This window comes from Zingiber officinale, chromosome 11B (assembly GCF_018446385.1).
Source record: "Zingiber officinale cultivar Zhangliang chromosome 11B, Zo_v1.1, whole genome shotgun sequence".
Lineage (NCBI taxonomy): Eukaryota > Viridiplantae > Streptophyta > Magnoliopsida > Zingiberales > Zingiberaceae > Zingiber > Zingiber officinale.
The window spans coordinates 35,020,474-35,042,768 of record NC_056007.1 but is presented as its reverse complement, the minus strand read 5'-3'; the positions used below and the strand labels follow the sequence as shown (position 1 = coordinate 35,042,768).

Sequence of the window (22,295 nt, the reverse complement as noted above, 5' to 3'; positions counted from 1 at the left end):
GTATCGTTTAGCATAATTGTAGCGACCGGCCTTACAGTCAGTACCCAGAAGGTGGGTCGTTACAGATTTAAACATGGTGTGCAGGTCATTAGGGGATTATGGAGCTCCAAGGTCTGCAAAAGAATTGGGACCAATTGTCTACCCTAATATACAAGCAAGAAATTTTATACTCAAACCATCTTTTGTTTCAATGGTTCAGAAAACTCAGTTTGGAGGATTGGAGATTGAGAACCCTTATTCACACTTGATGGAGTTTTATAGATATTGTTATACTCTGAAATACGAAGAGGTTCCATCTGATGTTATACAACTGCTTGTTTTTCCTTTTAGTCTGAAGGATGCTGCAAAAAGATGATATAATTCTCTAAAATCTCAAAGTATTAAAACATGGGATGAGTTAGAGCAAAGATTCTTGGATAGATATTTTCCTCCAAAGAAGACTACTTATTTGAGAAGTCAAATTTTGAATTTCAAGCAATTAGATGGAGAAGAATTATATCAAGCTTGGGAAATATATTCTTCCCTTTTGCAATTATGTCCACATCATGGAATTGAGAAATGGTTAATAATGCATTTGTTTTATGTTGGGTTTTCTTTCTCAAATAAAAATCAACTGGATATAGCATCTGGAGGATCATTTATGAAAAAGAGTTTAGAAGAGGCCTACGAGATAGTTTGTAGAATTACATAAAATTCCAATGATTGGTCAGAGCAAGATAACTCATTCCTAACAGTTGATATTATTGGAGAAAAGGAGAATGGTGAAAAAGGGCTTATTTTGAATCAAAATGATTTTCAATCCTTATTCCCTTGGTGCTGTGAATCATTATCAAAAATATTTGATGAAAAAGCATTTTCAACAGAAAAAGAGGAATGTCTTTGTGATTATAGAGAGGAAGATCAGTTTTCAGAAAATGAAGAGTATTTAGAAGAGAGATTGGTTAAGGAGGAGATTAAGTTGATAGAACAAGAGCCAGCTTTTCCAGAAATAGTACCACCTCAACTTGAACTTAAACCATTACCACCAAATCTTAAATATGAATTTCTTGGGCCAAATTCTACTTATCCAGTTATAATTAATGCTCATCTAAATGAATTTGAAACAAAGAGACTGATAGAGGAATTAAAGCTGCATAGAAAGGCAATTGGATATACGATTGATGATATAAAAGGGATTAGTCCTTCTCTCTGTATGCACAGAATCTTACTTGAAGAGGGGTACAAGAATTCAATTGAGCATCAAAGGAGATTAAATCCAAACTTAAAAGAGGTGGTAAAGAAGGAAGTACTTAAACTTCTTGATGCAGGGATCATTTACCCAATTTCGGATAGTGAATGGGTAAGTCCAATTCATGTGGTTCCAAAGAAAGGGGGAATGACTATTATCAAGAATGAAGATGATAAGCTAATTTCAACACGTACAGTGACAGGGTGGAGAATGTGCATTGATTATCGGAAGTTGAATAAAGAAACTAGGAAGGATCATTTCCCTCTACCATTTATTGATGAAATGCTTGAAAGATTAGCTAAACACTCATACTTTTGTTACTTGGATGGATATTCAAGATTTTTCGAAATTCCAATTCATCCTCAAGACCAGGAGAAGACTACTTTTACTTATCCCTATGGCACTTTTGCTTATCGTCGGATGCCGTTTGGGCTTTGTAATGCTCCAGCCACTTTTCAGAGATGTATGATGACAATTTTTTTAGATTTAATAGAAAAAATTATGGAAGTATTCATGGATGATTTCTCAGTTTACGGAAATGACTTTGATTCTTGTTTGTCAAACCTTTCTACTATTCTTCAAAGATGCAAAGATACAAATCTAGTGTTAAACTGGAAAAAATATCATTTCATGGTTAAAGAAGGAATAGTTTTGGGGCATAAAATTTTAGAGTGTGGTATTGAAGTAGACCAAGCAAAAGTGGAAGTAATAGAGAAGTTACCCCCACCTATCAATGTAAAAGGAGTTAGGAGTTTTTTAGGGCATGCTGGTTTTTATAGACGTTTTATTAAGGACTTCTCAAGGATTTCCAAGCCATTAACTAATCTATTGATTAAAGATGTTGAGTTTTGTTTTGATAGTGAATGCACTGAAGCTTTCAACAAAATAAAGAGTGCTCTTACAACAACTCCAGTTATTCAAGCCCCGGATTGGGATCTTCCTTTTGAAATAATGTGTGATGCTAGTGACTTTGCTATAGGAGCAGTTTTAGGACAAAGAAGAAATAAGGTTTTACATGCAATCCATTATGCAAGTAAAACACTTGGCGCAGCCCAAGTAAACTATTCTACTACAGAGAAAGAACTCCTAGTGATGGTATTCGCTATTGTTAAATTTAGATCTTATCTAGTGGGTTCAAGAGTAATTGTATATACTGATCATGCGGCTATCCGGTATTTAGTGGGAAAGAAAGATGCTAAACCTAGGCTCATCAGATGGATTTTATTACTACAAGAATTCAACCTTGAGATTAGAGATAAGAAAGGAGCTGAAAATGTAGTAGCTGATCATTTATCCAGAATATCTCAAAATTTAGAAAAAGAAGTAGATTTTGATTTACCTATTGATGACATTTTTCCGGATGAACACTTATTAGCTTTATCAAGTGTTAAAACACCTTGGTATGCAGATTTTATGAATTTCCTTGCTAGTGGAGTTTTACCCCCGAATTTCTCTTATCAACAAAGGAAAAAGTTTTTTTCAGAAGTTAAGAATTATGTTTGGGATGAACCTCTCCTATATAAGAAGTGTAATGATGTGATTTATCGAAGATGTGTGCCTGAAGAAGAAGTTAGGGATATCCTATTTCATTGTCATTCTTCATCTTATGGTGGACATTTGGGTAGTTCAAAAACGATTACAAAAATTCTTCAAGCAAGATTTTATTGGCCAACCTTATTCAAAGAAGCTAAGATATTTGTTCAATCTTGTGATCAGTGTCAGAGAACTGGGAATATAACTAAGAGGAATGAAATGATGTTAAATTACATTCTTGAGGTTGAGCTATTTGATGTATGGGGAATAGATTTCATGGGACCTTTCCCTCTTTCATATGGGAATAGGTTTATTCTTGTGGCGGTGGATTATGTGTCCAAATGGATAGAAGCTGTAGTATCTCCTACGAATGATGCGAAAGCAGTTATCAAATTATTTAGAAGTATAATCTTTCCGAGATTTGGGGTGCCTAAGGTGGTCATTAGTGATGGAGGATCACACTTCATAGAAAAACAGTTTGAAAATTTACTCAGAAAATATGGAGTGAAGCATAAAGTAGCAACACCTTATCATCCTCAAACTAATGGTCAAGCAGAGATATCTAACCGGGAGATTAAATCCATATTAGAGAAGACCGTATCCACCTCAAGAAAGGATTGGGCACTAAAATTAGATGATGCTTTATGGGCATATCGTACTGCTTATAAAACTCCCATTGGAATGACTCCATTCCGGTTAGTTTATGGAAAGCCTTGCCATCTTCCAGTTGAGCTAGAACATAAGGCTTATTGGGCAATTGCAAATTTGAACATGGATTTAAAGGAAGCAGGGGAGAAAATGAAGCTTCAGTTAAATGAGCTTGATGAATTAAGGATGGATGCATATGAGAATGCTAAATCTTACAAGGAAAGGATGAAGAAATGGCATGATTAGCACATTCTTCGTAATGATTTTAATGTAGGAGATTTAGTTTTGTTGTTCAACTCAAAATTAAAGCTTTTTCTAGGGAAGCTGAAGTCAAGGTGGACGAGTCCATTTGAGGTAAAGAAGGTTTATCCTTTTGGGGCTGTAGATATTTGGAAAAAAGAGCTTGGAATAATTAAGGTAAATGGTCAACGCTTGAAAAAATATATTCATGGTATGGAATTAGAAGAGGTACAAAGGTTATATTTTTCTGAACCTCGTCCTCCAGATTGATTCTTTTAGTTAGTATAAATTCATTGTTGTGTTTTAGTTTGTTTTTTTTTGTTTTCAGGTTAAAATCTACTTCCATGAGTTGGCCATGACTTCTTCATGGGCATGGAAGTATTGGAGAAGTGGATTAGGAGAATAAACATCAAATGGAATAAAACAGGGCATGGTCGTGTGCTGTACACAGCCAAGCAAACGAAGCAGCGAAGGAAAAGGATCTAGTCGTGTCTACCAAACACGGCCATGTGGAGTTTGCAGAGAAGGAAGGGAGCATGGCCGTGTTCCAAACATGGTCGTGTTCCAAACATGGCCGTGTGAAGAATCCAGAGAAGGAGAGTTCTTCGGCCGTGTTCCAGACACGGCCGTGTGAGGAAAGCCGAGAAGAAGGAAGTTGTGGCCGTGTCCCAGACATGGCCGTGTGAAGAATTCCAGAAAAGAAGATGGGTATGGCCGTGTCTTAGACACGGCCGTGTGATGGGGCGTGAATAAGGTCGTGTAATGAAACACAGCCCAGTCTATACCCTCTAAAAGGGTTAGGGCAAAGGGTGTGGGTGGTACACGGCCATGTACCGCCGCACATCTTCTTCTTTATCCTCTTTTCTCATTTTTCTATTTCTAAGGTTTCAAACTACTTCTTCTAACTTTTCTTTCTCATTCTTCCTGAGAAGATTGAATCGTTTCTTCATGGCAAATGTGATTAAGGAGACTTCATCCAAGGGCAAGGAAAAGAGAAGATGGTTGCAATAAAAGGGAGGAACTCTTGTTTTAAAGGTATCTCTAATAACTTTGATATCATTTTCTCTAGTGAAGAGCAACAACTTAGATATACTTCTTTATGTAAACATTCCCTTGTGAGCACTAAGTTTATTGATGAAGTAACTTTGGAAACTCTAGGGTTTAGGTATGATTTGAATTGGTTATTTGAAAGAATAGGTTGGAATGGTTTGATGAATATGAAATACCCTACCTACCCTAGAATTGTTTTTGAATTTTTAAGTTCTATAATAGTTGATAATGTTCAAGGTGGGGGTAAACTAAGTTTTCGCCTTTTTAATGATGATTATGAATGGACATTAAGCGATTTTAACACTTGTTATGAGTTGCCTCAGAATGATTTGTGTACAATTTTACCTCAGTTTGAAAATTCACGTTTTTGGCAACACATTTTTGAACAATCACATTTTAACCCTCATAATTCCAGAGCTCTTCACATTATTAACCCGATTTTTAAATATGTTTATTTAGTCATGAAGAATACCATATTTGGAAGAGAAGATAAAGAGGGATCGATAAGACTTATGGATTTGTATTGCTTATGGGCAATGGTTGAAAATGCACCAATTAATTCTGGTTATTTCTTTCTTAAACATTTGGTGAAATTAGGAAAATCGGATTCTACTACACCTATTGTTCTAGGAGGATTACTTACTCAAGTGGCTTTAGTATTAGGGTATGATTTAAGTGAATTGGAAATGGTTGAAAATTCTTGAGGATTGGATTTAGATTCATGTTTAGCAATTAAAATGATTAAGCGTGAAGAACATGGATTCAGTCTAATTATTAAAAATGGTTTTCCTTTGAAATTACCAAATCATGATCTTACTACCATCCATGATAAAGAAAATTCGTGTTCGAAATTAGCTAGGCAACAACCTAGAACATTGTCATCTTTTACTCCAAGGAATGTTCCCAAGGCTAGTCAAGATGTCCATAGTTTTATTTTCCAAGAACTTCACTCTGTTTTGAACAATATTCATAATGATCTAGACTCGATTAATGAATTCCTTACAAGTAAGAGGGAAGAGGAACAATTTAAAAAGTTACAAGATTGTTTTAGGAGTGAGAGGGAATTGTATGAAAAGATTTCTCAATTTATGAATTCCTATAGGACCCATTTTGAATTTAATAAATATTTTCGGGGGTATATGAGGTTTTTCCAAGATGATGTTGACAAACTTTTCGAGTATCATATGTTTGTTAGAAATGAAGTAAGGTGGTTTATGGATTATTTCCCTTTTATTCTGCCTGAATTTCCTGATCTACCTCCACCTCCACCATATTGATTTCATCGGGACGATGAAAAGTTTGAGTCTAGGGGGGGGGGTGTCAAACCTGATTTCTTTTTGTTTCAGTTTTTGATTGTTTTCTTGTTTTCTGCATGTGTAGTTTTTGTTTTGCATTCTATTTTGATTGTCTTCCTTGAGTGTTTGTTTTGATAGTCATTTGATTATCTTTTAAAATAATTTTGGCAAACATCTTGAGAACATCAATCTTCACTTTTATGTTTTCTTGTCTTCAAGATAAAATGTTAGCACGTTCATTATCTAGATTCATGATGTTGTAAATGATGCTAGTAGTAAGCTTTATGTACTTCTTTTCTCTATCTTGGGTAGCATGAAATAAGCTAAGAATCATATGGAGATGAGTTTTAGTCTTGGCTTGACCTTAAGAATCTTACTTTCACTACACTTTGACTTGATGCTTGAATGGTTGATATCATTGAAATAGTCATGATTCATCTTGTTTGCTTAGTACTTGGTTTCCATGGTGATTTTTCAAACTTCATTTTGGTTACTGGATGAGGCTCAACTCATGCAAGCTCATTTGGAAAATCAAAATATCCCAACATTTGTGCTAAAAGTACACTTGTGAAATAAGATTTGTCCAATGCAAAACTTAAGAAAAAAATTGAAAAAGAAAAGCAATGAAAAAAAAAGGGATATAAAAAATAGTTGTCGTGAGTGGAATCTACCAAGTCACCCCTTTGAGACCGAGTTAGGTTATTGGGGAAATGACTGCTTAGCTTCTGTTGAGATTGAGCACACCTTTAAGACCTTGGGTTTGTTGAGAAATATGAACCAAGTGAGTGGCAAGTAAGTGTTGGGACCTTGACGCCCGCTAGAGGGGGGGGGGTGAATAGCGTCTCACCCAAATCGTCGCTTCCTACGCTTGTTAGTGCACAGCGGAAACAAAAATACTAACAAACAAAAGGAAAGCTAACCCAATGACACGTTGTTTAACGTGGTTCGGAGATGAAGCTCCTACTCCACGGCTGTCCGAAAGGTGGACGATCCCGATCCGTCGGTGGATGACTCCCCGGAAAACCTCCGACTAGCTCGTGTAGCTCCTTGTGGGTGGAGAAACCTCGCCACAACCTTGTACAAGCACGCTAGATCACTTGGGCACTAGGAGACTCTAATTAGGGTTAACCACCACTAATTTCGTCAACTTCAACCAAGCTTCCAATGCTTGGTTATATAGGCCACGGGTTAGAAAACCCTGCTTACCAGTCGACTGTCAAAACATGCAGTCAACTGCCCTTCGAGGAAATTCGACTGTTGCAGCCCAACGGCTAGATACCAACCCTCTGTTCGCTACCAGTTGACTGCACCAGTTGACTGCACCAGTCGACAGATGAAACCACCAGTCGACTGCTACAGTAACGCTACAGTACTGCTACAGTAAACCCTAATTTTGGAATTTTACCCCGAGTACATTCACTCAGCACTCGTTCTCGCCCGACCAACCTAGACCTAGCCTTCTAGCCTCCTCCATCAGCCTTGCGCCCCTCGGATACCTCCCCATCCTTCACGTCTTGCCTTCTGGAGCTTCCATCGGCCTTGTCATTGTTGTCGGGTCTTCCTTTGCCAAGAGGTCGCGCCTCCGGGACTTTATCCATTGCCAAGTCACACTTGGACTTACGTTGCCAAGACTACATGCTTGGACTTACACCACCAAGACTCATCCTTGGACTTTCCTCCTTTGCCAAGGTCACGCTTAGACTTACGTTGCCAAGACTACATGCTTGGACTTACACCGCCAAGACTCATCCTTGGACTTTCCTCCTTTGCCAAGATCACACTTGGGCTTACGTTGCCAAGACTACATGCTTGGACTTACACCGCCAAGACTCACCCTTGGACTTTCCTTGTTATACCTGTATCCTGCACACTCTCAATGCATATCAAATACAATAATAAACCTAACTTAAACCTTTGCCTAAACATCAAAACCTAGGGTACCCAAATTGCTCCAACAATCTCCCCCTTGTTGATGTTTGGAAACCCCTTTAAGTTAGGGAAACAATATAGCAATACATATGAAAATAAATATATGTAATCTACACATGCATAAATCATGGAACCTAATCCTAGGCTCACCCTTCATCTAAGCTCCCCCTTGAGCTAGGATTTCTTGCAAAGGTAAACTTCTCCCCCTTTGCTAATAAATGAGCAATCGCTCCCCCTTCACCTAAGCTCCCCCTTGATCTAGGATTTCTTGCAAAGGTATGTAAGTTTCCCACTTAAACCTAAACTTCTCCCCCTTTGCCATACATCAAAAAGAGCTCCAACAATATCTCAATTATTGGACTCTTTGACCTCTAATGACCATAAACACCATGTATTAATCCCCCATAAGATTACATACATGTTCACCACTCTTTTGGTCATTTTCTAATGCTTGAAAAACATTTTCAAATCGTATCAGTCGACTGCTATAAGTACCAGTCGACTGACATCATCAAAAAGAGCTTATAGAGACATTCTGTGCTCATGAACAGTGCTACCAGTCGACTGGTAAAACCATCCATCGACTGGCCTCGTCAAAATGAGCTTACAGAGGTCCTCTGTACTGAAAATTACTGTTACCAGTCGACTGGTAACTGTACCAGTCGATTGGTATATTATGTTAGCAAAAATCAACCTTTTTAATCTAACTTCAAAAATGCACCAGAAATTCCACATACCTCCAAAAATTCCCAAATTTTATGGAGAGGTCTATTTTAACCTTGTCTACTTGGGAAAAATATATATATAAATATATTTATCACAGATCCCAAGATTGACATAAAATTCAAAACTAGCTAAATGGTTCAATTAAACCTTGACTTAAAGTCCTAGTTTTGGCTTTCTCTTGATGTATCTGCCCATACTAAACCATAATGCATCACTAGCATTAGTTTATATGGCATCTATATATCAAAAACTAATTTTCATGCAATATGAACCCAATTCATATTTCTATGCATGAAACTCAACTCAATTGTGCCAACCCACTATGTTAGAGACTTAAGTCCGTCTCCTAACCACTTGGCACATTTGATAACCCATCTACCATGGGTCCCAAAGGCTCTTCCTAACCTTAGGAATCTTAACCTTAGTCACCTCCCTTGGTGACTCATCCACTATGGCTAGACCACTTCGGTGCACCTCGGGTAATACTTGGCCTACAAAACTCACCTTCTTAACCTTAGACACATTGTCTTTGGTTAATTTCTTCTTGTCCTTAACCTTGGACATCCCATCCTTGCCATAATTATATGCCACCCTAGAATATCCCTTCTTATTGGCCTTGGATGACTCTCCCTTGTCTTTGGTCACACCTCTCTTACCAATGTCATGTGCTACCTTAGCACTTGACCTCCTTTTGGTCTTGGAGGGACATAATTTGACATTTTTGAGTCTTTGACCACCCAAATACATGTCAAGTCCTTTAGGTCCAATAATGAACCTCTCTAGGATTTTCTCCATTTCCTCAAGCTTTGTCTTCAAGGCTTGATTTTCCAATTCTAGGGTTCTAACCCTAAAGTCAACATGTCCACCTTGGGCATCCCTAGACCTACCCACCTTCCTAGGCATATGTCTCACTTTCTTGGGATTAATGCCTAGGTTTTCAACCACCTTCTTCTCCTTAGGCAAGATAGGTTGTTTCCTTTTAGGTCTATCATTTGAAAATGATTTCCTAGTGTTATCACCTACATTAACCCTATTCCTATCATTATATCTAAAACAATAAATATGCATGGGAAAATAATTCATATTATTTTTAACATGCATGGAGGAATTTGAATTCGAACTTAAATTCAAATTAGGGTTTACCTTACCCTTTACCTTTGGAGCTCCCCCTTGACGTAAGCCTCCATTCTTCCTCCACTTCTTCTCCCACTTCTTCAAGTGCGCCAATTTCTTGAGCTCTCCTCTCCTTGGGCACTTTGTGTGGTAGTGTCCCCACACACCACACGTGAAACACCTAATGTGCTTCTTCTCCTTCTTCTTCTTCCTACAACTCACATTAGTTTCTAAATTAACTTTAGTGAGTTTAGGGTTTACCTCCTTTACCTTCTTGAGCGAAGGACACCTACTCTTGTAGTGCCCCATCTTACCACACTCAAAACATTTGATATGGTCCTTTGTGCTCTTATTGGTAGTTGAGGTGGAGGGTTGAGCTTCCAAGATCTCCTCTTCCTTGGATTGCTCTTCTTCCTCTTCACTTGAAGATGTGGACGGCTCCACTTCTTCCTCCCTTGAAGATGTGGATGATACCTCCTCATCTTCCTTCTCCTCGGATGTTGAACACGTATCAACATCCGATTGGTCCTTCTCCTCTTGGACCAATGAGTCATTCTCCTTGGGCTCCTCCTCTCCTTGGATTGGTGTAGAACTCTCATGAAGCGCAATTACCTTTTTCCAAAGGTCACTTGCGTTCTCATATTCACCTACATTCAATATCGCATTAAGAGATAATAAATTAATTAAAATTCTAGTTACCTCCTTGTCCGTCTCCGATTGCTCCCTTTGCTCCTTGGTCCAATATCGACGTCGGAGACGTTTTCCCTTCTTGTCCGTTGGAGTTTTAAACGGTTCCTCCAATGCAATCCATTGGTCCCAATTCATTTGGAACCACATCTCATGCGCTTCCTCCAATAGTCAAAGTCCTCGCGCTCGTATGGAGGTGGGATTTGGATGTCCCATCCGAGAGGTCCCTCCGACTCCATCTTCTTCCTCTAGCCGCTCTCTTGGCAATTAGTCCAACAAGAGCTCACCTTGCTCTGATACCACTTGTTGGGACCTTGACGTCCGCTAGAGGGGGGATGAATAGTATCTCACCCAAATCGTCGCTTCCTACGCTTGTTAGTGCACAGCGGAAACAAAAATACTAACAAACAAAATGAAAGATAACCCAATGACACGTTGTTTAACGTGGTTAGGAGATGAAGCTCCTACTCCATGGCTGTCCGTAAGGTGGACGATCCTGATCCGTCGGTGGATGACTAACCGGAAAACCTCCGGTTAGCTCGTGTAGCTCCTTGTGGTGGAGAAACCTCGCCACAACCTTGTACAAGCACGCTAGATCACTTGGGCACTAGGAGACTCTAATTAGGGTTAACCACCACTAATTTCGTCAACTTCAACCAAGCTTCCAATGCTTGGTTATATAGGCCACGGGTTAGAAAATCCCGCCTACCAATCGACTGCCAAACCATGCAGTCGACTGCCCTTCGTGGAAATTCAACCGTTGCAGTCCAACGACTCGATACCAACCCTCTGTTCGCTACCAGTCGACTGCACCAGTCGAATGATGAAACCACCAGTCGACTGCTACTGTACTGCTACAGTAATGCTACAGTAAACTGTAATTTTGGAATTTTACCCCGAGTACATTCACTCAGCACTCGTTCTCGCCCGACCAACCTAGACCTAGCCTTCTAGCCTCCTCCATCAACCTTGCGTCCCTCGGATGTCTCCCCATCCTTCACGTTTTGCCTTCTGGAGCTTCCATCGGCCTTGTCATTGTTGTCGGGTCTTCCTTTGCCAAGAGGTCGCGCCTCCGGGACTTTATCCATTGCCAAGTCACACTTGGACTTACGTTGCCAAAACTACATGCTTGGACTTACACCGCCAAGACTCATCCTTGGACTTTCCTCCTTTGTCAAGATCACACTTGGACTTACGTTGCCAAGACTACATGCTTGGACTTACACCGCCAAGACTCACCCTTCGATTTTCCTTGTTGTACCTGTATCCTGCATACTCACAATGCATGTCAAATACAACAATAAACCTAACTTAAACCTTTACCCAAACATCAAAACCTAGGGTACCCAGATTGCTCCAACAGTAAGTGCCTATCACTGGTTACTTGTCTCTCACTGGAAACATTAGGAATTCAAATTTGATGACGACTTGACTAGGACATAGATTGAAACTTGAAGGGTTTTTGAGTTACTTTTACACTGTGCACAGGATACTTAAGCTTGAGCCATACTTGATTTGTTTCTATGATTATGCTTGTTATTGGAACTCTTTGATAGAGTTAGGAAAGTACATTAGGGTTTATGAATGCGTTGTACAACATATGAATGTAGATTGCAACAATTTGCTTGAGGACAAGAAAAGGTTTAAGTCTGGGGGTGTGATGTGCGTAGATTTTATATACTTTTATGCATGTTTTGACGCACATTTACATACTTTGAGCTTGCTTGATCTATGCATTTTTATACTTCCAACTTTCCTTTTAGCATATTTACTCTTTTTGTTCAGAGATCTGCTTTTTGTGTATTTTTTGTACACAGGAGTCGAATTTGGTAAAGATTCTACATTCTTGGAAAACTTATGAGCTAAGCATTGGAGAAAGCACTTGGTCGTGTGCCACACACGGCCCCTGCCTGGGTGGAGTGCTCTGGCCGTGTGGTCAACCAGGAGAAACAGACAAGGAACTTGGCCTGGCCGTGTGAACCTCACACGGCCGTGCCAAGTCTTGAAGCAAATCAGAGTTTAATCCTTACATGGCCGTGTGGATCTACACGGCCGTGTAACGTTTCCAAAGACCAAGAAGGCCCTGGTCGTGTGCACCGCACGGTCGTGCAGGGTTCCCAGCGCTTAAAAGTGTTCTGGCCGTGTGCACCCCATGGCCGAGCCAGGTTTCTAGAAGCTGGGGCAGTCCAGGTCGTGTGGATCTACACGGCCGTGCTTGGAGGTCTTGATGGGAGTTGTCCACGGCCGTGTACACCACACGGCCGTGTATGGATGGTAGAGAGGGGAAAGGCTCTGGCTGTGTGAACCTCACACGGCCATGCCTCGGGGTCGTGTGGCGCCCGAAAGCCCCCCTATTTAAAGTCTCTTTGAAGCTTTGAAAGGGGATCTTCTCCCCTTTGGGAGAAATCAAGATTTGGTGGATTCCTCCCATTCTTGGGAGGATTTTTAGGTGATCTAAAGGGAGATCTTGGCGAATTCGACTCCGGGAGCGAGGATTGGATCCGAAGATGGAGCTATATTGTAGATAAGTTTTCTTTCTCTCCTCTTCTTGGATTGGGATTGAAGAAATGCTTGTAATCTTCTTATCTTTGGTTTTCTTTCTTCGTTTTATGGAGTAGATCTTGTTGTTCTAGGATGGAGGGAGTATTTGTGAGAGAAATTGATGTAAATTCTTGTGGATTTTCCTTTTCTTTGTTTCTATGATGTTGCCTAGTTTGTATCGATTGGATCTTGAATGATTAATTATGATTAGGGCTTAATTCTCATTCTTGATTGATTGTTTGGATATCTTATAGACTTTGTAGAGATTAACTCTCACTGGATTTTCCGAGGGATCCACGTGACAGGTGCAAGCCCGTGTAAGGACGTTTGAGGGATAACCTTGAAGGGGAAATGAGAATATTCAAGAGAGTAGGATAGATTTTATGATTCAATCCTTGTATCTTTATGGGTTAAGATGCTATGAACTTCTATGTTGATATCCGAGGGAAGCATTGTAATAGGTGCAATCCTGTGTAAGGACAACGTAGGTTCATATCTAATTGATCAAGTTTAGGTACATTTTTCAGTCCTAAGCCGGTTATCTATTGCAAGAGAGAACCGACAACCTTCTACAAACATTAGACAATTGAGAAATAAGAATTGGTAAACCATATACATTCAAGAGATCTTACAAAGAAACAAAACACCTAGAACCTCCCTTTATCATAACTCAAACCCCAAACTCTTGTTTGTTAATCTTTCATTTTAGATTTGTTTTTTAACCTTAGCATTTGAAACCAATTGATTAGTTGTTTAGCTAATTCGCTTTGAGATATTTCTAGTGCTTATTCTAGTTCCTGTGGATATGATAATCTTTTATATTTCTTGCGACATTTTCCGTACACTTGCAGAATGTGACACATATTATGACCGGCCCCTCTTTGTTTGGACACCAAGCAAAGGGCCGACCCTTTTGTGAAGGAGATTGGCCGGCCCCTTTGGCTTGGTCACCAAGCCATGGGCCGGCCTCTTCTTGGACACCAAGAAGGGCTTTATATGGGTGGACTTGAGGCTTTAATGATGCTACGACAGGGACCTAGAGGAGAAATTGGTTTTAGCCTTCCGATGAGCTTTAGTATCCCGTGTTCGCCCCGAACACACAACTTAAGTTCATCAATAATAACTCATTCCACTAGAGAGTTATTATTGCACTATCGCACCAATCACAAATTACATTATAGGCTCCTTCATATATGAATGTGTTAGTCTCCCTGTGTTTAAGATAACGAATGTCCACTAATTAAGTAAGTTACTGACAACTTCACTTAATTAATATCTAGCTCCAAGAGTAGTACCACTCAACTTCATTGTCATGTTGGACTAAGTCCACCTTCAGGGGTTAACATGACAATCCTTGTGAGCTCCTCTTGGGGACATTCTCAACCTAGATAACTAGGACATAGTTTCCTTCTATAATCAACAACACACACTATAAGTAATATCATTTCCCAACTTATCGGCCTTATTGATATATCGAGCTAAATCTCACCCTTTGATAAGTTAAAGAAATAAATACTAAATATATGTGCTTGTTATTATATTAGAATTAAGAGCACATACTTCCATAATAGCTAAGGTCTAGTTCTTTTATTAAGTCAGTATAAAAAGAACTTACCTAAAATGGTCCTACTCAATACACTTAGAGTGTACTAGTGTAATTTATTATTCAAGATAAACTAATACCTAATTACACTATGACTATTCCAATGGTTTGTTCCTTTCCATCTTAGTCGTGAGCAACTGTTTATAATTTATATAGAACTGATAAAATGATCTTCTATGAGTGACACCACTCACCATGTTATCTACATTATAAATTAATTGAACAACTGCACTTAACAAATAAAATATAGACTTTTGACCAATGTGATTCTTTTATTTCATAAATAAATGTTTACAAAAGCTAGGCTTTTAATATACACTCTAACAACGGACTACCTCTAGAAGTTAAAAAAGAGCTTGTTGTGTGTCTTACAAGTAGCAATAATGTTTTTGCCTGGGCGCTTGAGGAAGTAACCGGGGTGTCACCAACGGTCATGGAGTATATACTTCATGTCTATCCAGGAGCTCGGCCAGTTAAGCAAAGAAAATAGGATTTCAGGGTCGAGCATAATAAGATTATCAAATATAAGGTGGATAAATTACTAAAGGTAGGCTACATTTGTGAAGTCCAATTCCCAAGTTGGTTGGCCAATGTTGTTCTGGTGTCTAAGCTAGGAAATAAGTGGCAGATCTGCATTAACTTTTGAGATCTTAACAAGGCCTACCCAAAGATAATTATCTATTTCCTTACATTGACCAAGTGGTAGATTCCACCTCCGTGTGTGAATTTATCTATATGCTGGACGTGTATCAAGGATATCATCAAATTCCGCTCGCCAAGGATGATCAAGAGAAGCTCAATTTCATAACTACTAAGGGCACTTATTGTTATAACATTATGCTATTTGGACTGAAGAATGCAGGGGCTATATACTAATGGCTCAAGGATAAAGTATTCCGAAAGCAGATTGGGCAGAATATGGAAGTGTGCGTGGATGACATCCTTATCAAGTCCCCCCAGGCGATCGACCAGTGTGTCAATGTGGAGGAAACCTACAATACTTTAAGGTAGTATAGACTAAAGCTCAATCCCAACAAGTGCTTGTTCGATGCCAAGAGTAGAAAATTCCTAGGATACATCAAGACCAAGCAAGGGATAGAAGCCAACCCAAGCAAGGTGCGGTCGCTCTAAGATATGTCTCCTCACACAATCTTAATGAGGCACAAAGAGTGACGAGTTAGATTACCGCCCTTTCTCACTTCATCTCTTGGTCAACCAATCGAAGCCTACCATTTTTTAAGATACTTTGTTGGACAACTAAATTCCAATGGGATGCCAACTGTGATAAAACTTTTGAGGAGCTAAAGAACTACCTATCAACCCTACCTATACTTGCCAAGCCAATAGTAGGAGAAACATTGTGGGTGTATTTGTTAGCTAATGATCATGCAGTCAAGTTAGTATTAGTGAGACAAGAGAGAAAGGAACAGTAGCATGTGTAAATTTTAAGGCATTTAATGAAAGGAGCCAAGTGTCGTTATACCGCACTCGAGAAATTAGTGTATGTATTGGTTTTAGCTGCTCGGAGGTTACATCCTTATTTTCTTTCCCATCCGATCATAGTATTTACTAATAGCACTTTAGGTCGAGTACTTGTCAACCCCAAAGCCTCTAGAAGGTTGATCAAATGGACCACTGAGCTCAGTGAGTATGATATACAATATCAACCCCGAGCATCCATCAAGGCTCAAGCTTTAGCATACTTCCTAACAGAGGTTCAAAATCCTGAGCTGGAGGAGGCGTGAAAAATATATGTGGACGGGTCCTTCACCGAGCAAGGTGGTGAGATAGGTATTCTTATGATATTACCTCGAGAAGATAGAATGCAATTGTCCATTCAACTAAATTATTGAGATACCAACAATGAGGTTGTGCAAGCCACCCGACATGTGGGCACTGCTCAGGTTTTAATTTATCCAGACTCCCAAATAGCTGCATAGTAGTTATCAAGCAACTTCGAAATTAATAATCAGCGTCTCAAGCTTGATGTTGAAGCCTTCGAAAAACTTAAAGTAGAGTTCCAGGAGGTAATTATCCAGAAGGCTCCCCAATTAGAAAATCAAACGGCGAATGACCTTGCCTAGCTGGCTTCCATCATAGTTCTCTAGAACATAGAAGATCGATAGAGCAGACACTATTAGTAGCTTGTATTGAGAGACCGGCCAACCTGGAGCTGCAAAGCAATTGGATAACGCCCATAATTTTATTTCTACAACAAGGCATTTTGCCAATAGATGGAGAGCAATCACGCATGATTAAGAAAAGAGCCAGTCAATTTACTATGATTGGTGATCATTTTTACAAATGAGCTTTCACATGTCCATTGCTTAAGTGTATCGGACCAAATGATATTCAATACATTTGACAGGAGATACATCAGGGATCGTGTGGAAGTCATGCTGGTGGCCACTCTCTTGCTTGACGAATTCTATTAGCCGAGTATTGTTGGGCTACTTTACAAGCAGATGTAGCTCAGTTAGTAAAAATTTACTTATCATGTCAGAAGCACCAGAATATTCTACATCACCCTATAAAGTTGTTGAAAACTTATATTGTCTCCTATCCCTTCGATTAGTAGGGTATGGATATAGTGAACCTTTTCCCTTGGCCCCCACCCAGAGAGGCTAAGCCACTATCCAAGATAATCGAATAAATGGTTATCAAATTCTTATGGCAGCATATCATTTGTAGATTTGGAATCCCATACAATCTAGTGTCAGACAATGGAAGGCAGTTTCAAGATAGGAGAATCTGAGAGTGGTACTCAACTTATCGTATCATCCAGAGCTTCACATTCATCACGTATCCACAGAGTAACATCCAAGAAAAAGTAACAAACAAAGAAATTATCATAAGGCTTAAAACTAAATTGGACCATGTTGGAGGAAGTTGGGTAGAGCAACTACCTAGTGTATTATGGGCATATCATACAACTCCTAGAGAAGTGACGGGTATTACCCCTTTTCACTTGGTGTACGGTGGTGAAGCAGTGGTCCCGATCGAGGTCGGTGTAGAGTCCAATCGGAGGCAAATGCATAACAAAGATAATGTCAGTCGGGGCTTGATGGAGCTTGATTTGATAGAGAAAATTAGAGACAAGGCAGCATTTCGGCTAATGGCATACCGTTAGAGGATGAAGTAAAATTATAATAGAAGAGTTATCTCGTGATTTTTTTCAGGTTGGCGATTTAGTATAGAAGCAGGTCAAGTCGGTCGAGGATGTCAACAAGTTGGAGCCTCAATGGGAAGGACCCTATAAAGTGGTGCTAAAGCTCGCTTCGGGTTCCTACTATCTTGAAGATGCAGAATGCAAAAGGTTGGAGCGACCCTAGAGCACGAATCATATACAACCTTATAGGACTTAAAAAGTACGCCTATAATTTACTCATGTATTATGTAAATTATTTTACACTTAATGGAAATTCAGGTGAACTCATCCAAAAAATCGCTTACTTATAGCCCCTGGCTTATAGACTGGGCCTGTCCCGGACTCCTGAGCCACCAGTCGGGTTATAAGCGAGCATGCTCTCGTGATTTAGAGAAATCCAGAAATTATAGCCCCCGACTTATCCCAAACTCCTGAGCCACCAGTCGGGTTATAAGCAAGCATGCTCTCACGACTCAAAGAAATCTAGAAATTATAGCCCTAGCTTATAGATCGGGCCTGTCCAAGACTCCCGAGCCACTTACCGGGTTATAAGTGAGCATGCTCACGTGACTCAAAGAAATCTAGAAATTATAACCCCCGGCTTATAGACCGAGCTTATCCCAGACTCCTGAGCCACCGGCCGGGTTATAAATGAGCATACTCTCACGATTCAGAGAAATCTAGAAATTATAGCCCCTGTCTTATAGATCGAGCCTGTCCAAGACTCCTGAACCATTAGCCAGGTTATAAGCGAGTATGCTCTCATGACTCAGAGAAATCTAGAAATTATAGACCCTGGCTTATAAACCGGGCTTGTCCGAGACTTCCGAGCCACCGGCCAAGTTATAAGCGAGCATGCTCTCGTGACTCAGACAAATCCAGAAATTTTATCCCCTGACTTATAGACCTGGCCTGTCCCAGACTCCTGAGCCACCGGCCAAGTTATAAGCGAGCATGCTCTCATGACTCAGTGAAATCAAGAAATTATAGTCCCCGGCTTATAGATCGGGCCTATCCCAAACTCCTAAGCCACCAAATGGGTTATAAGTGAATATGCTTTCGTGACTCAAACAAATCTAGAAATTATAGCCCCCGGCTTATAGACCAGGCCTATCCTAGACTCTCGAGCCATTGACCAGGTTATAAGTGAGCATGCTCTCATGACTCAGAGAAGTTCAAAAATTATAACCCCTAGCTTATAGACCGGGCCTAACCCAGACTCCCAAGCTACAGGCCAGTTTATAAGTGACCATGCTCTTGTGCTTCAATATTTCATATTCTTAAATTCCTATTGAGTGTCATATTCCCGTTCGATTTTCTCATTTAATTCGATAGTCGGCAATGTAAATTATCGTCTACTGTATCCCTGATTCAGCGCGCTAAATGTCGGATCGGTCGAGGTAAAATTTGCCCAAGTGGAACAACCAATATTTTACCACATGAACCTTTTGCTGCTTGTAATGGAAGCATTAAATTGAAGATTGATGCTGAGAGTGAAACGCTGGCGTTTCATATCTCGATGAGTAATGATCATTAATCGATCATTAACGCTGTTGTTGAACTAAGCTCCTATGTAAGGAGGTTGCGATCATATGGCAAGAGGTTACACACACGAAAGGATGAATCTCCACCTACATTCCGTATCTCCTCTATCATGCATTTCTTACTCGGTGGAGTGCCTGTGATAGCAGTCGGGTACCTCTCAATTCACCGTGACCATCAGTGCTTGGTGGGAATTAAGGTTCACCATTGTATCTTGGGAAACAAACGACCCAAGAAAGCCTTGAAGCATAGCCGGAGGTGGGGTGAATCTGTTTCAAGGAAACTGCATTCATCGCAGGCCTTGATTTACATAGTTCACTCGTCCGACCGCTTTCTAGGCTTTGCTCTACTATTCGCCCTGCAACTCGCTCAGAAGAAGCCTTCAACTTTCTTGACAACAACTCGCTCGGTAGAAGCCTTCAACTCACTTAACGGAAGCCTTCGATTCACTCGGTTGGCCTTAATCTTCGCTCGGTCGCCCACTTTGCTTGGTCAGACTCTTCTCTCGGTCGACCTCTTCATTCGGTCGACCTCTTCGCTCGATCAGCCTTAAGCTTCGCTCAATCGGCCACTTCGCTCGGTCAGACTCTTCACTCGATCGGCCACTTCTCTCGATCGGACTCTTCGCTCAATCGATCTCTTCGCTCGGTCAACCTCTTCGCTCGGTTGGACTCTCATTCAGTTGGCCTTAGCCTATTTCTCTCGATCGACAGAAGCCTATGATTCGCTCAGTTGGCCTTAACCTAATTCGCTAGGTCAGCCTTAGTCTATTTCTCTCGGTTGGCAGAAGATTTTAATTCGCTTGGTTGGCCTTAGCCTATTTTGCTCGGTCAGTAACTAACTCGCTCGGACGGCCACTGTGAAGCCTGCATTAAGCACTTGACGGACACCAGCTCCTGCTGGTAGCCTGAGATTATCAACTCCGGCCATTTCAACATTTAAGTGAATTTAAATTCTGTAATTTTAAATTCAACTAAGTCCCAAAAAATTTTTGGCAACAAATTATTTTTGCTAACAATCTTGAAATAGATTCGATTTTGCTGAGATGTGACAGAATAGAATGTTGAGGTGCAACAGACTCAACACATGTAAGCCCCCTCCGCCCTGATTGGAACTGTGTCAATCAGTCATGAGGAAAAGCTAGAGAAGTTCAGTGGACTGAACTTCAAGAGGTGGCAGCGGAAGATGCTCTTCTACCTGACCATGCTCAATCTGGCTCAGTTCTTGACCGAGGACCCTCCCAAGCATGCTGAGGATGCTGATGCTCCAACCATCAGTGTAGTGGAAGGATGGACTCACTCTAAGTTCCTTTTCTGAAACTAGATCCTCAACTGCCTTGTAGACTCACTGTACACTGTGTATAGCATGAAGAGAACAGCTAAGAAGTTGTGGGAGTCCTTGGACAAGAAGTACAAGATGGAGGATACAAGGGTCAAGAAGTTCATCATGAGTCAATTCCTAGATTACAAGATAGTTGACTCCAAGACGGTTATCAGCCAAGTCCAGGAGTTTCAGGTGATCTTGCATGAGATCCACTCAGAAGGGATGGTTCTGAGTGAAACCTTCTAGGTGGCTGCTATCATTGAGAAGTTGCCTCCCGGGTGGAAGGACTTCAAGAACTACCTGAAGCACAAGCAAAAGGAGATGAATATGGAGGAACTCATTGTTAGACTTTGCATCGAAGAAGATAACAAGAGTTCAGAGAGAAAGGCGTTCTCCCAGGCTACTGTAAAAGCCAACCTGGTCGAGCATGGTCAAAGCTTGAAATAGAAGAATCCCAAGTCTTCCAAGATGGGACCAAGAGGAGGTATCAGCAAGAAGAAGTTCTCTGGGAAGTGCTTTAACTGTGACCGAGTGGGTCACAAATCTTCTAAGTGTAGAAAGCCAAAGAATAAGAAGCAGGAGGCCAACCTGAATGAGGGACCAGAAATGGATGACCTCTGCACTATGGTCTCTGAGTTGAACCTGGCGGGTTCAAACTCGCGGTAATGGTGGATCGATACTAGAGCCACCAGACTTGTGTGTTTCAACAAGGAGCTACTCCACAACTTCAAAGAAGTCACGGGAGACAAATTATTCATGGGGAACTCAGCAACATCAAACATCATGGGTTAAGGAAAAGTGGTGCTGAAGATGGCCTCGGGCAAGGACCTTACTCTGAACAATATGTTGTATATTTTAGACATTCGAAAGAATCTAGTGTCTGTATCATTGTTAAGCAAGCATGACTTTCACATTATTTTTGAGTCGGACAGAGTTGCATTGTCCAAGAATGAAATGTTCGTAGGAAGAAGCTGTGTATTTGATGGGCTATTTAAGCTCCATGTAATGGCGATTAGACCTAAGATAAATAAAAATTAAAGCTCTTCCACTTATATGCTTGAGTCTTCATGTTTGTGGCATGGTAGACTAGGACATGTTAACTACGATGTGTTGTGTAGATTAATAAACATGCAAAGCATACCTACATTCCACCTTGACCCAAAACACAAGTGTGAGATTTGTGTTGAAACGAAAATGACAAGGTCATCCTTTCAACATATTGAAAGAGGCAACGAACTACTCGGGCTAATTCACACTAACATGTGCAACCTCAAATGTATACCAACACGTGGTGGGAATAAATACTTCATCACTTTTGTAGATGATAACACAAAATACTGTTATGTGTATCTTCTCAAAAGTAAGGATGAAGCTATAGAGAAATTTTCTCTCTATAAGAATGAGGTTGAAAACCAACTTAATAGAAAGATTAAGGTGGTTTGAATTGACCGAGGCAGTGAATATGTATCACCGTTTGCTGAGTTGTGTGTTGAATATGGGATCAACCATGAAATAATAACTCCTTATACTCCTCAACAAAATGGAGTGCTGAGTGATGTACGTAAATATTATGATCGTTTATGCATGTTTTAACGCACTTTCACTTCCTTTATACGTATATATTCTTTGCATAATCACCTCTTTTATCATGTACTCATCATATATACTCTTTTGTGTGGATATCTACTC

The 22,295-nt window shown here is 40.3% G+C and overlaps 1 pseudogene; it reads left to right on the top strand.

Moving 5' to 3' along the window:
• Positions 1-2,320: 2,320 nt before the first annotated feature.
• The window catches only part of LOC122033880, a 118,572-nt pseudogene continuing 98,597 nt past the window's right edge, over positions 2,321-22,295 (top strand).